The following is a 14,855-nucleotide window of genomic DNA, read 5'->3' as shown; positions in this document are numbered from 1 at the left end:
GCACACTGAGGATTATGAGGCAGGTGGAAAGCAGAAACAAAATGCTCCAAAAAGGCTTGTGTGTGTGGATCTTACAATGATTGTTGTATTCCCATCTCACAGCTCCAACATGAGATCTTATTTTTTTATGGTCCTCCAGAATTTGTACACCTTCTCTGCTTTAAAAACCACAATAAACAAAAACTCAAAATACAGAAGCGTTTGGTTCCATTAATTAGCCCGCAAGTCGATTGTGATTGCCTGAATGTGTGTTTTACATGCCTGAGTGAAACCTCAAAGTCTCACTACCCTTTCTCTCCCCATGACAACAGTGAGTCATCTTTTTCTGTGGCTTACTGGGACATAGATGCACACAATCTCTCTGTAAATAACAGTTTCTGTGCTCTGACAGGGAAAAATATCCTCGTTTGACAATTGAGCTTTTGTCCAAACGCATGCATCTGAGATACAGAATACATATGAGCTACAGCAGGTCAGTGATTTTAGTTTTTCTGCAAAATCCTATGTACAACCAAGACATTGCACATTTTCAAGGCACATGATAAAAAGCATTAATTTTTTTTTTAATATAGACCTCAACTAAATTTCAGTCAATAACAAAGTAGCTTCCCCCTTTTATGTAGCTATTGATAAAACTACCTATGCATGGTGATATCAGCAGTTCAAGTGTTAACTTAATGGTCACTGTGTCAGAACGGCTAGCCGTTAGGTTGGTACTTTTGCATCTTGTTGCAGAAAATAGGAGAACCCCCCCCCCCCCCCCCCCCCTTAGTAAAAACAAACAAAAATAAGAAAGCAGTTTCAGTGTTATGCGTTTTTCCTCAGGAGGCAACCAATCCTGTCAACATCAATGGACACATACTGCTCCCTCACCTACAGAGATGGCAAAGGGTTTATGTTTAAAGTTCTTGTATTTTTTTATTTGTCAGTAAAAAGTAAAAATAAAGCATAACATAAAATTAATTTTGTTTTGGTGGTTTTAAGAGAATTATGATAGGTCATATCTTTTAGAAAAGATAATGGATACGGCTTTCTATGACCTTGTGGGATTAACAAAAACATAAAACCAACAGATGGGAGTTGTGTGTAGATATAACAGTGTTAATTGATTCTTTGTTATGATTACTCTATATTCTACCAAACCCTTTTAATCATTTAGTAATTAGCTGCCAAGAGGGTCAAGTTGACTCTGGAGGAGCTGCAGAAACCTACAGCTCAGGTTAGAGATGCTGTTGACAGGACATCTATTCTATTAGCGGAGCACTTTACAAACCTGGCCTTTACAAAAGAATGGGAATAAGAAACCAATTGTTTAAAGAAAGCCACAAATGGTCCCATTGGTTGTTTGCTACAAGCCACTTAGGGAAAAAAACAAGCCTGTAGAAGACATTGATCTCATCAGATGAGCCTCCACTAAAAAACAACAACTTTGACCTACAGGCAAAATACTGCATGTGGTGGAGAATTATCCACAAACACACCATCCCCATGACACACGGCAGTTTCTTAAGCAGGGACAATTAAGATTGTCAGAGTAGATGGGGAAAAAGGGTGGCTGAAAATCCCATAGTGGCTGAGCAGAGGATAAAAACTAGACTGGGGCAGAAATTCACATTTCAGCCAGACCCTAAGTATACAACCGGTGCTCTATTGTAGTGGTTTAGATCATATTCCGGTCCTGTAGCGCAATGTCTCTAAAAACAACCGAATATCTATGACAAGACTTGAAAATGTTCAGAAACTCTCCATCCCATCTGATTGAGCTTGAGCTGTTTTCCAAGGAGGAACAGGTGTTATTGCAGGGGATTATAAACAAAAGCACACCAAATGTTTCAGATGTTTGTTCGCAAAATCTGTTTAAAACCATTTATGATTTCCTTCCTGCATTATGCATTGGACTATCAGATAAAATGGCATTAAAACACATTAGAGCCTTTGCTTTAGCATATTAAAAGTTAAAAGGAGTGAGAACACTTTTTCAAGGCACTGTATATCTGGTAGGTGGGGTTCCTTTTAAAAGGGCGAGAGATGGGCTAAAGCGAGTAAATGGGTGAATGAATCAGAGAGTTGACCTTACTGGTTTGTATTAGATTGATTGGAACCAGGAAGTGGTGAGCAAAGTCCGGGGTTGTTGGTGCGTGTGGTGAACTGGGTTTTCGTGTGGAGCGTTGGAGGGTGGACAAGTTAGCCTCACAGTTTCCGATAGAGAGGAGGTAGTCGCTCGTGAGCTTTTGGCTCAAGGTGGTTTGAACAGCAAATCCAGGCAAGAGGACCTGGCTGCAGACCTCCATTGTCAGGGCCAGTTTTTGTGAGGACGTTTTTTGTGAGGTGGGGAGGTGGTGAGGACATTTTGAGAGAGAGAGACCAGCAAGAGAGCATGCGAAAAGAAGAAAAGTGGATTTATTGTCCAAGTAGTGGTGAGTTTCTGATTCATATAATCCCCAGAAACTAAATGCATGCTTTCCTGTGTTCTTCGTAAATATCACTTTAAAGCTAAGTGAGATGACTTCAACATTTACTTTGAGCAATGGTTAGCATAAACACCTAAGAATTCTTAAATTTTTAGTGCATAATGTAAACTGTTGTGATTTGTTTGTATGTAACGTTATGAAATATTTTTTGTAAACTCTATGCAATAGTTGGGCATAGTCACAAAGTTGAAAACATCTCTCTGTTAAGTACATTTACTGGCTTCAGGTTTTCCATATGTCAGGATGTATTTTGTTCATTTTAACATATAAAATTTCTTAACCCATAAAAACACACGGTGACACCACCACAAGCACTCTGAATGTCCCAGATTCTTCCTTATGAAGCTTTTGGATATATGTTATGGAAATGCAAATAAAAATGCATTTTTTTGTATTACCAAACAGTGAAAACTGTCAGGTTTACATATTTTGAAATAAGGAATTTGTTTACCACTAATCCCTTTTTATGGTGCAACATAAGTGTAATTGTAGTTTTATGTATCAAATCATGGTTATGAATTGTATTAGTTTGACAGATTTAGTATGATGACCTATTAACATTTCATGCAACTAAATAAAAAAACTGGCACCATAAAATAGCCTGTTGAAATAATGTGTGTAGTGTGACTGCATGAAAAGGGATGCATGGATGATCTGTCCCGAATCGGAACCAGTGACACATGTCCATGAAAAAAAGCCATATTGATAATTTTAAGGACTATGATCTTTATTGCAACTCTCGTTTAGAAAACTTTCCCAGTTACTAAATCCTGGCAACTGGACAGAGAAAAATGGATTACACTGCCCACTGGACAGGTGCATCAAAAGCATTTCTGCTAGACCTATTAAAAGAGGGTAGTGATGGGATCCTTTCTTTTTGGAGCTTGTGTTTTAAATATTGCAGCTGATCATTTTTGCTATATTCTCAGGAAGAAGAGTAGCAGGCAGAGGCCTCAGTCAGACTTGCTGATGTGGACACACCAGTTGAAGGCATAACCTGTTTCACATTATCTTTTTGGTCACATACTGTTGGTGTAGAAGCTATGGTACGAACATCTTTCTTCTTTTCTATAGTTCAAGATTGCATTGTTCACAACTGCAGAAATGCAGCAAAGTGGGTTGAGGCCAACAAATCTCTGCCACAGTGGACCTGCCTGATGTTCTGTGCATGGAGGAGGAGACACTGGCAGAGGCTGCTCCACAATATGGGATTTTGTGTAAGGATGAACTGGAAGAGACGAAAGGAAATCGATCTTCGAGCCGTTCAAATTTATATTTTAAAACCATGTGGAGATTTTGTGAGGAAATAATGGACAAAAAATGATTTGGCATATTGTGAATATCGTACTGCGTGAGTTTTTTGTGTGAGAGTAAAGCTCTACAGAACATTGATCATGTTGTGACTTGGTGTGCTTTCTTTCTCATTGATCACAATAATTTGACTTATACTGTAGATATCAAGAGTTTGGGTAGTATTTAGTGGTACTCAGGTATTCCAACAGCACAAGAACATAATTAGCATAGCATGAAATTTATGGTGGTTAAGAATAAAAATACAGAATACTACAACAGAAAAACTAACTGAAACAAATATGTAGAGAAAGAGCAGTACAAAAAAATCAAAATGATAAATGATAATGAAAAGACACTGAAGTACTCTGTATAGTTCACAATAAAATGTATTGAGCTATGATATCTTATAAGATGTTGGTTTATGAATATTAAAAATAGCTTAAGAGAAAATGTTTAATATACAAATAAAACCAATATATACAACAGACTGGCATTTGATACACTTTATGTGATACTGTTAATTAATTTGTGAGGAACACAATTAAACCAGAAGTGCATTCGCAAATTTTATTTTGAAAATATACAGTGCATTTCCGGGCCTGAAAAGTGGAGGTCTGCAGCCAGATGCCTCTCGGCCAAGACGCCTCACTGAGAAGAGGATCTAGGCAACCTTAGGAAAGATCATAGAGAGTGAGGTTAGCCTAAAAGCCAGGCAATCACAAGGAGATCAACACAATGCATATGCCTATAGGCTAGAAGTAGCACATAGGTGGACACTCCAGTGTCAAACGACTCAACCAGCTGCTCTTGAACTCCAGCTGATGAGCTTGATGAATAACAGGTGTGCAGGAGCACCAACACAACACCGCGTAGATCCCTGACACTAGCTGGTAAAAACAACTCAGCTCCGAGATTCAGATAGCAAAGAACTGTTTATAATCCATATGAATTTAAAATGCCTTGGTGCCGGGTGTTTTAATCTAATTTACATCCATGCATTCATCTATTCATTCTCTATACCCACTATGCTTGCAGGGTTGTGTGGGGGCCGTTGCCCATCTCCAGCAGTCACTAGACAAGAGGCGTGGTCCCCCCTGGACAGAGTCCATCACAGGACGGTCAGTGGGTTTTTGTTGAAATCTTATAAATAATTTCTGTATATAAGGGCTGCAGAACATCAGGAGAACATGCAATAATATTGCTCCACTCTGTGAATTTTTTAGCATCTCATCAGCCCCCAAAATAATGCATCCAGTGTGGGCATTGCAAGCTGTCAAAGTTTTAGCAACAGGCCACATACATGGTTGGCATGCAGAGGTTTCAGGTGTGCAGAATTGGCAGGCATATAATATAATTTTAAACACTGCATCAGAACAGTCCTTTGCCATTGTGCTAATGTATACTTTGATATCAAATTGATGGTCACTATTCAATATAAATGCAGAGCTGCTCTACTTACAAGTAAATGTTGGTTTCGAATGGAGAAGAAATGCCTAAATTACATTGTAAAAAATAAATAAATGTGTGCACAGCAGGGCTTGGATGAATAAATAATATTTCTTTGAAATGGTAACATCTACCTCAAGGTGCTGCATGTTCCTTGCTGTTTGGCTCAAAATCAATTATGCATGGGTGTGAAATCAGTAGGCTTAATTATTAAATTGGACACTTCTTTCATTTTTTTTTTACACCATATACCTGATTTATATGAGGATTTGATCATGTGGGAGAAATGACTCATCTATGGCTTACTGGTTGCAGGACCAGGCATCCAATTTTGCTTGTTTCTCTGCAGATTTCCTTTTACTGCTATGAAACACAACCCACACACACTTTGACACACACACACACACTGCAAAGATCCAAGTAATACTAGGTCAAGCTGTCCATGTGTCATTAAAAATGGATAACCATTTGACTCGCAGATCCTGGTGCGTGTGTATGTGTGTGTGAGATTCATTGGGCTGTCACTGAGGAAATAAAAAAATGTCCCTCATTCCCTGATCCATTTTTGGCAAGACGCTGGCAGGTATGAGCAAATCAGACTAACGTGTGGGTGCAGGGTGGTGTTTTTTAAAGTGTGTACAGGTGGTGGGGGTCTGTGTGGATTACAGTAATCTGTAAAGCAGGAGGTAGAGCAAATTTAACCAAGGTGGAGGATAAGACATGTTTTTTTCCCCCCGAACGTGGCCAAAAAGGGGGAAAGTAAAGTAAAATACAAGTGGGTTGCAGAGAAGGTTAATTTAAATGATGGAAACAATTAGTGTGATCATATATTGTATGAAATAGATGGAATGATTTTTCTTTGGGGGTAGAGAAGCAAATTGGTAAAAGCTTTGTCAGCAGAGGTTATGCACTTCACTGTTCTACTGAGCTCCTTTGCGATCTTTCCTCTGCAATTTAGAGCTGTACACACAGTGCATAATAAACAGAATTAAAACTTTCTACACCTGGAAACTATCTTTTAATTATGTAAATTCAGCTCATCTATCTTAAATGGCGCTTTCTTTTTCTGTCCTCTTACAGCTTTTCCAAACTATGCCTTTTAACAGGGGGAGCACATTTATTCACAACTAAAAGACCCTGCTAGCTCATTTTGTTAGAACTACTCCCTCAGTATCTCACAAAAAAAAGAGATATCATGCAAATATAGGTTGTAATGGTAGAAACCAGAAAGAGGTGGTCTAGAACAAACATCGGCTCCCATTGCAGGAAGGTCGAGTGTGCCTCTGCTAAATTCAAATCAAAGCACAGATCAGGACAGGGTGATGAAGGCAAATGTGAGGAATCTTGACAGAACATTAGCAGAGGGGCAAAATATTTTGTTCCTTTTTAGGTTTTTTCTCCATTGTTTTTACTTATGTAATAAGGAACTTAGAATGATTTCTTAAATCTAGGTTAGGATATACAACAAGTAAACCATTAGGACTGATTTTCTTGCAATGAAATCATAGTAAAATCTGCACATCTTTAAATGCTATGGTTTAATCAATCAGGATGCAATACATACTGGTCTTTACCATGTTCTAAAATCATTTAAACCTAACTACAGGCCATTTTGGAATAAACTGAAGTCCATCATTCTACAATGAGAGATAATTCACAAGGGCTATAAGACCTATAGCCACCAATCTTCCCAGGATTGGTTTTCCCAACAAACTCACTGAAAGAATAAACCAAGAATGCCAAGAGAAATTGCACAAAAAGGCTTGAAGCTCCACCTTAGTCTCTATATACCCCAGCTTGTTAAATGTAAGTTAATGACAATAGAGTCAATAAAAGACTGAGCTCCATTTACATTGACATAAGTAATTGGAATAAAGAGCTGATTGGAATAAAAATGCATCATGTAAACACAGCAATCAATATTGTGATGCTCAATCGGAATGAAATTGCATTCCGAATTATGCGGGTGGTTTATGCTGATTGTTGATCCAAACAGCGTCCACCTAAACACTTATTCCCATCACGTCACTTAGACTGGGAAAACCAATAGGATGTGTTACTAAGCCTGTGGTTTTATTAATGAGTGCAGTAACATCTCAAACCTTCTTAGAACCTGGCACGGGTCCATTCTGGCCGCTCAGAAGACTCAACAGATTGAACACACTTATGCATTTTAAAAAATGTTTTTTCGGTAATTATTTGTTTCCCAGCTTTGTATATGATTCTTCAATAAAGTAAAAAAAAAAGAACACATTTTAGATTTTTCTTCTGTGGTTTTAGGGAAATTCAACAACTCTGCACAGGTCACAGTGCCTGTATTCTGAATAAAGCCTGGTGCATGTAAACGTATTTCATAATCGGATTGATTGATTTTGTGCCCATATAAACGAGGTATTCGAATAACTCTTTACTTTTTCAATCCGAACACATTTCAATCCAATCAAGGAATGTTGTGCATGTAAACACAACAAATGTCTGGAACGAACGCAATAAGCTTGCATGCTGCAAGATTACATTGCAACACCTCAGGGTTGTGAAGCGGTGACATGAAAGAGAAAGACATGGAGTCCTACATTGTGCAAGCCTTTTTGTGTGCGTTTTCAACTCTGTGCACTTTTATTTTTTTTAGAAGGGTTGCTATGGCAATGCATCATCTCCTTATAATGAACCTCGCAGAATGACTTAAGTTTGCAAAATTACATCTGAATGAACAACACTTCTAGGAAATTAGCTGTGGAAACAGGAGACCAAAGCAGAGACAGATGGCCTTAAAACCTCTCGCCTCATTAGAGCCGACCAGTGTGCATTGGTTAAAAACTTTATTCATTGCTTACTTGACTAAATCCAGCGTGTTTCACCTTCAGTTTGTCCTTTGACCTTGAACATGTGAAATGTCAGCCGGTGGTGGCAGATGAAGTTGAGATGGATAAAGGCAGATTGCAGGAAAGCTAGCAAGGTAGACACGATTTTGCCGAGGCACTGACATTTTTGGGGAAGAGAATGTGAAATATTGGCTGACATTTGTACTCTGTGTGTGTGAGGGAGACAGTGTGTGTGTGTGTGTGTGTGTGTGTGTGTGTGTGTGTGTGTGTGTATGAAGACACAAGCCTGGGAGCAATGAAGAAAGAGCGAGGCGATTGAAGATACAGCAGCGCTGTCCTCTTTCTACATGCGTGCTGTCAAAAAAATGGTGCTATCATCCCGGTTTGTACACATGTACTGAACAGTTAAAGAGGTCACTTGTCATATTAAAGTCCACTGACTTGTTTTGAAAAAGACAATAATAGTTCTTCTGCAGTGCAGTGATGCAAGAGCACTATGTAGTTTTGTATATGTAAGTAAAAACCCAGTGCATAATTGTCTATGGCAGTAATTAGGAGCTGTGTTTCCATCCAATTCTCATGTGAGTTTTGAGCAAACTTTAAAAATATCACAAAAAAGAAAATGCACACCCCTTCTAATGTGATACTTCAAAATGCGCATTAAAAAAGGTTGATAGAAACACGATTACTGTTGTGGCCTCTAACTACTTAGAATATAGCAGGGTGTGCTTTAAATCTTTGTTTAAACACTGGAGTGTACCTTCAGTTATTGGATTATCCAGTTCTGACAGTATGATTATGTTAAATAATCACTATGTGGACCAAAGCTGACTTCTTCCATCCTTTCATCCTTCTTAAACATATTTTTTTTTAGATTTAATTTCAAATTTAATTCCAAAAGAACCCTAAAAAGATTCAACAAGAGGCTTTAGATTGTAACTGGTAATTAATAAACAATGATTAAACAATGAAGTTTACTCTTTGCACTTTCAGAAGATAAACTTGCCAATTCTTATAAAATCAAAAAACAAATTCAAGCAGTTTTGAAAACTTTGAATTTGTCAAATTAAATGTAGTAATGCTATCATTCTCAATTAACAAAATAAACTGTTGAATTTTTTTTATTCAAGGTTATCTTACCATTCCTACATATATCATATGTGAAGTTACTTAATATTTTTTCCAGTAATTTATGTGAAATGAATAAAAAAAACCTGTTAAAACATTAAAATTTCTTTTACATTTCAATAAGTCCGGGGGTATTAGTGCCTTGAACCATGTGAGTCGGACCAAGCAATAGGACCTTCCAGAAAACCTGGATGGTGTTTCAACGTAAAAATTCATAAATGTAGTTACAAATATAATGTGATTTAAAAATAAGCAGCCTAATAATAGGTTGTAAGTGCAGAAAGGTTTTGGTGGATTGAATATTTCACTGACTACTTAATATACCTATCACAACTAATTATCAATTTAATGTTCTTGGGGATCATGCATTTTCAGCTTTTAGTGTTGTTTATCAGTCTGTAGATTCTTTTCATTGTTTCTTGTCATTGTTTAGAATTCTGCACATTATAGATTTTTTCTTCTGTTAGGCAGACAGGGAAACAAAGATCTATCTTCAGTTCAGTTATTAGTGAGTTTATTTAGTCGGAGAGTGTGTTTATTTATTGTGTTTTTTGTATTTTTTTATATTCTGTTTCCTTCCCGTTTTTGCCATTACATTTTTCCCCTTCAGTTCATCATCTTCATGCCAGTCACCTGTTGCTTGTCTTCTTAAATGCTTTCACCTGTCCTCCTGCCTACCCATTTGTTGTTTCCTCCCCTGTTTAAACTGCATGCCTCTTCCTCCTTGTCGGCTCGTCTGTTGTGCCACCCCTACGTCTGGTCTACTCCTTACCTCTTATTCCCGCATACTCCTTCATCCGTGCGTTCTCTGTTACGTCACAAATGAAAGCCATTCTAATCAATGGGGGATTTTCCTCCTCCGGATGGGTGGTGGAGCGAAATGCATTCATTTCTAAAAACCAGATGAGCCAGACAGAACGTCAGATGCAGGAAGTTGAAAGCAGATCCGGTAATATTTGGATGGCTGCGTCTTTTCATTGTAATTTTGCAATGAAAAGACAGAATGCACAAAGAACATAGACAGTGTGAGGCTAGCTTTATTATGTTCCTGGCCCGTGTCACTGCCTGTCATGCCTGTAAGTGCTGCTGGAGGAGACAACCGGACTTTTGCTCTATTTTTCTGAAAATGTTCCTGTCAATTTACCAGAATTGACAAAGACTCCTGCATAGGTGTCAAAACGTTTTCTGAAAGAGCTGAGCGAAAGTCTGGTTGCCTCTGATTTAAGCCTGTTTTCTGTTGCGATGACCCTAATAACTGAGAATTTGCACAGGCATGCTGTTGTTACCTTTTTAATAAAGAATGATTTTCACCTCACCTTGTGGCTGCCTATAGTTGTCCTATGCATTTCGGTCCATCTACCACTCCACAAGACATGGCAATATCTAAATCAGTTAAACAGGTTTAGTAAAGTAATTTAGAACAGAAAATATCTCAGAAAGTAATGTGATACTGCTTTAGAATTATGAGCTAGTACAAATTTAAAGAGATAGTAATGCAGGAATGGTAGGTTCTCAGATTTAAACAACGTTGATTTGTAAAACGAAGTTACTAATAGACGAAAGAAAAGTATCCAGAGAACATCCAAAGAACATGCATTTATTCTTATCTTTGCATAAAAAAAAGAAAACAGTTTAGTAATTCCATTACTTTGACATTGAATTACCCTTTCTCTGTAAAAGAAAGCAATCCAATCTCTGGTAATATGTCTGGTAATATTCAGGCTATTCAGCAAGGCCAATAGAAAATCATAAGCATTATCTGCACAGCATCACTGTCGTCATAATGACGGCAAGCGTCTGGAAATGATGAGAATGGACTGCAGTGGTCAGGAATATTGCCTTGAATAATTCGCCCTGAGCCAGAAAATATACAGAAACAGGAGACAGTCACACAGCATCCAAGTCGCCACCTTGAACATGCGTACACAGAATCAGCCACTCAGTCAGAAAGCCAGCTCAGCATCGGGCGTCATGAAGCATTTCCATGTTTTGCTAGATTAAAGACCTCTTATCAAAATTGAGGTCAAACATTACTTTGTGTCCTTTGACGCATGATCCAACATATCCTGCATTACAATTTGATCTAGGGCTGCAGGGGTGCTACAAGGCATGCTGGGATGTATGTGTGTGTGACAACAATAGGGAAGGCATGTTCAGCGACACCTGCAATCTAAAAACCCCTCCAGGTAATACGGTCAACCTGACCTTATCTTGGGGAAATGGAACACTGGATAAACATGGAGTATGCTTAAAAGGCAAATGAATGAATATTAGAAACCAATGCAACTAAGCAGTCTCTAGAGGTGACTGTAAAGTGTGTAAAATGCCTTTGGGTTGTGCTGAACCCATAACAGCCATGGTTGCACGAGAGTAAGTCTCCTACGAGTGATACATAAACTGGCTCTGCACAGTGAGAAAACCTGCAGTGAAACGCACTGAGTTTGACATTTGCATTGGCTCTGCTTAGGGGTTCTGCTTTTTATATATTTTGGCAGGATTGTCTTTCTTTAAGTTGCTCTGTGCCAGAAAATCAACAAGAAAGCTCATGTGCTGGGTGGGGAAAAAAAAGAAAAACAATGCTGGATGGTGCTTAATTTGTATGTGAATCTCTTAAGAAATAATTCCTGTCATATATCACTCAGTGGAAATAAAGCACTTTGTTTCATTTGTAGCAACTGAAGTCCTGTTTTTGTCCCTGGTGATTCGTGGTCACGGGTAATATTGTTTTTAGCTCATCCCCATACCAGAGCTTTACTTCACCCAATCTCATACACCGAGAGGAGGTGGTGCTTGGTGGCCCAGGAAACGTCCATGGGAGTGAGGGCAGGACATGGTCTGGGCTACTAGTAAAAGCTAAATAAACTAACTGAATGGTAAAATTATAAATCACTAACCTGAAAAATCGATTGAAAGACCACAATACTCACTATTCAAACTCTATTCAACTCTATTCATACAAAATAAGGACCTGGATACGTAGACAGCACTATAAGCCAACCATGTTAACAGTTTATTCATTAGCAAGGACCATGCCACAAAGATATACGTTTAAAGTTTTATTGCATGAATGGATGAAGGAGCTTGGCCATCTGGGGAGAATGCTGGAGGGCTTGGGAGATGTAGACTCACCGTGGGGGTATGGTCTATGCATAGGACCCCCCCAGATGGAACCTGTATAAAAAAAGGAGTAAACATGGTTATGAGATGGAGGGAAGGAAAAAAGGGGGAGATAATGATGGGGTGAAGGAAAGGGTAAGGGAGGGGGGGGTTGATGTAACATAACAGACTGAGAAGGATGGGTGAAAAGGGTATAAAGAGGCTGCTAGGGTGTGGTTTTGGGCGTTGTCCAGTTCCCGATCTTAAGTTCATACCTTAATTTAGCAAAAAAAAAAAAAAAAAAACGTTAATTTAGGGGTGAGTTACCTGTTAAGTGCTCTCAAACTGGATATTCAAGGAAAATCCTGGTCAAAAGCAGACACAGAAAAAATATTTATAGTATTTTTAAGCTTCTAGATTTCTTTCAAAACTCTTCAAAGTGAAAATTTTTGAAAATTGTCAGTCATTCACGCTGTGTACGACGCAGGCCATGAGTCGACCCGCTGTTAACAAATCACTGCAGTACAAATGACTCATGTTTGACACAGCACTAAAGCTTATTTCCTTTTGTGTTTCAAGCTGAATTTTCTGAGATGCAACTTAATCAGAATGCAAAAGATCCGTTTACTAAATATGTTAAGGTTTGGTTGAAGACCACAGAATGGTTAAAAACGAAGAATTAAAGCCCCACAAATCTTGGATCCTTCCTTCCTCTAATTATTTTTCTCTTTCCTGCTGGTGCAACAGTTCAGTTTGTCACTGCCTCAGCTGCTGTCTCCAAGGGAGGAATGTGTCTGGCACAGCTTGCAGCCGAGTGGAACAATCATGCAGTCGCACCTCAGCAACAGAAGGGGCCCGGCTGCCTGTGTTACAAACCCTTCATTCCAGTCGGAGGCATCCTTGTGACGCAGCGAGATGCTGCACAGAATGAATTTTCACAGGCTGAGGATTTGAATATGCCCTTGACTTCTCTGTATTTCCAGCAGGGGCTCACAAAGAAAATCAGAGAGATATCAATCTCCACTCCATGAGTGCCTTTTTAAGTAATACATTTGGACTGGTTCATTATTAGTTGGTTATGTAATTCTTACATATATTTCTTTAAGCCACTGTTTGCCTACAAAACTCTGATTAGCTTTGCTTCAGTCTCCTCTCATCTTTCGGCCCTAGCTTAATCAAAATCCTTGTCATTCTACCTTTAGCCACCTATATGTCGACAAAATGAATTCCTCTGTTTTCATTTTCCACTTCTTTCGGACCTTTCCAGCAGCCGTACCTGACCAAACAATTCAGGGGACCCCCTTTTCTTTGTGTCTTGCATTTATCATTTTGAGATTTTTCTCATTCATCCGCTTTCACCCTGCTCTGTTCTTTCCCAAGTGAGAATACATGCATGCACGTGTTACTTTGTGTGTGTGTGTGTGTGTGTTGGGGCGGGTGATCAGCCTTCCAGCCTGGCTGAAGCCTATCCAGCCAGTTTAGCAGGATGTGCTCTGCTGTGACGCTTGCATCAGATGAATGCGAAGACTGTGGTCTTCTAGATTAGATTACCACAGGGGATGGGGGAGCTTAACAAGTATGTGTGGGATGAGGCTATTTAGGTAATCAAATGAATAAATCTTGAATTAAATAAATGACTCAATAAGCTAATATATATATTTTTTAATATATTTAATTTTACGTCATGCGGCATGTATTTATTTGATGGAATATTCATTAATAATTTATTAATGAGGTATTTAATTTTGTGTGGAATCATTCTCCATAGTAGGCCACTGTTAAATAAAAGAAGCTAAAAACCTTGTCAATTCCCAATTTGTGGTGTAACGTTCAAACAAAAAGGTTTAAAATTGTTGATGAGCACCTTTGCTTGATTAGGACTGGCGCAGAACCCTTGCTTGTAGGGCTGCTAAGTAACATGTTGCATTTAAACGCCACAAGTGCTTCATTACAGAGCAAATGTTATAAAAAAAAATTCTGTTGCATCAGACTTTATAATGCTGTTTTAAATACAAAAACATTCAAAGGTAAAATTGCACAATATCTGAACCCTTTGCTAGTATTGTAAGAAAGTGTTTATTCCGTCATTTGCAGATTTTTATTATTAAGGGGAACATCACATCTAAAAACGAGTTACAGCTACAGTATCTGTTTGCATAAGAACGTTTTACAGTTTTCATCCAAAATGCTACAGCTTCGAACTGACTCGAATTTCATTTGTTGGCCATTTCCAAACATTTTCTAACAATGTTGCAGTCACCCACGGCCCAGACAAAAGATGCCGTATTGACGGGGATATGAATGAAGTGTATTTTTGTGCGTACTTGTTTTACTCAGGCTAGTTTTGTGACCCTAGAAATAAGCACACACACACTAGAAGCACTCCCAGTCTCTGCATTTGTCACACATTTTGATCCTCTTAAAAACAAGTCAAGTCACCAAGGGAACCTTCCTGACTTTTTGTTGTTTTGTTTGTCTTGTAAAATTGCCATAGATTCCTGCTTTTAATTACCAAAGCATATTGTCAAAGACTGCTTGAGACAATTATATAAAAAGAAAACAACACTTTTCTATAATTTTTCACCAGAACATATTTTTG

General features: G+C 38.4%; 1 long non-coding RNA gene across 1 annotated transcript in view; it reads left to right on the top strand.

Annotated features, from left to right (window-relative positions):
• Positions 1 to 4,813: 4,813 nt before the first annotated feature.
• LOC105915955 overlaps positions 4,814 to 14,855 on the top strand; it is a 60,418-nt gene continuing 50,376 nt past the window's right edge. Inside the window, exon 1 of the long non-coding RNA XR_004933134.1 lies at positions 4,814 to 4,882. This is a non-coding gene — a long non-coding RNA (uncharacterized LOC105915955). The remainder of the gene's footprint in view (positions 4,883 to 14,855) is intronic.

This window comes from Fundulus heteroclitus, chromosome 17 (assembly GCF_011125445.2).
Source record: "Fundulus heteroclitus isolate FHET01 chromosome 17, MU-UCD_Fhet_4.1, whole genome shotgun sequence".
Classification (NCBI taxonomy): domain Eukaryota; kingdom Metazoa; phylum Chordata; class Actinopteri; order Cyprinodontiformes; family Fundulidae; genus Fundulus; species Fundulus heteroclitus.
The sequence above is the reverse complement of the archived record's forward strand: the minus strand, read 5'-3'. Positions and strand labels throughout refer to the sequence as shown.